The sequence below is a fragment of the Odontomachus brunneus genome, unplaced genomic scaffold, assembly GCF_010583005.1.
Source record: "Odontomachus brunneus isolate Ranch 3 - 2012 unplaced genomic scaffold, Obru_v1 Obru_scaffold_143, whole genome shotgun sequence".
Classification (NCBI taxonomy): domain Eukaryota; kingdom Metazoa; phylum Arthropoda; class Insecta; order Hymenoptera; family Formicidae; genus Odontomachus; species Odontomachus brunneus.
The window spans coordinates 713,954-714,929 of NW_022639593.1; the positions used below are offsets into that span (position 1 = coordinate 713,954).

Consider the following 976-nt stretch of genomic DNA (forward strand, 5'->3'; position numbering starts at 1 on the left):
ATATATATATATATATATATATGTGTATATATATGTGTGTGTATATATATATGTGTATATATATGTGTGTATATATGCGTATATATGTATGTGTATATATATGTGTATATATGCATGTGTATATATATGTGTATATATGTATGCGTGTGTGTGTGTGTGATATTAACAAAGAGCACTCACGATTCGTGCGTGGCAGAACACGGAGCAAAAGGATAATTAAGCGAGCGACGGAATGCACGTGACATAAGGAGACGATAAGCTGAAGATTCGCACAGAAAAAGAGAACTTAGTTTTTAATACAAAAAAAATAGTTTAATGGTTTACTTAACAATGTAACACCTTAATAAAAGCCTTCCAACGCGTATGCAAACGTAAGCGCGCATTATCCAAAACGGGGCATTATCCCCGAAGCATGATTAGAAAGTTTAACGACTTAAGTTCACAAGCACCATATGCAATTCGTGTACCAACATACACTGTGTGCACCACGATGAGTTCGCCAGAGAGAGTAAAAAGTAATTAACGACGAGCAATCGTTAATAGAGATTTGTTCGCGAATAGCCAACGGCTTTCTTCCACGCGAAGCAGGCGGCGACTGACTAACCGCGGCTCTCGCGGCGAGGTTCCCAATGCTATTATCCCAAAAGCCGAATCGAAAAATGCCCAAATAAGGCAATCGTCGCGCGAGTCGATTACCCGTCACATTAATGACGGATGATCGAGGGCACGCGCTTCAAGCAGCGACCAAACACGGAACACGTGATTTTCATGTGCTACCGCGCTGCCTTCGTCGTAATTTCAAATTATACGTTTTATGAAATGTCTGTTTAAACATCTATTTATCATCAGCCGTTTACAAGTCGTTTAAAAGTTGTTCAAAAAACGTCTATTAGCGGCTTATTAGACTTTTATTTTGAAATAACTACCCACGTATAAATTGCCAAGCGAATTGCATTGGCCAAACATTGGTCCAGTA

The 976-nt window shown here is 39.1% G+C and overlaps 1 protein-coding gene across 3 annotated transcripts in view; it reads right to left on the reverse strand.

Moving 5' to 3' along the window:
* Window positions 1-628, reverse strand: part of LOC116850353 (retinol-binding protein pinta-like) — a 74,559-nt gene extending 73,931 nt beyond the window's left edge. Inside the window, exon 1 of one of the 3 annotated variants that reach the window (XM_032828552.1) lies at window positions 476-628. The gene's annotated coding sequence lies outside the window, so the exon portion shown is untranslated. Of the gene's footprint in view, window positions 1-339 lie in introns of all 3 variants that reach the window. The other 2 variants (XM_032828551.1, XM_032828550.1) reach the window with 2 other exon arrangements.
* Between the last annotated feature and the right edge of the window lie 348 nt (window positions 629-976).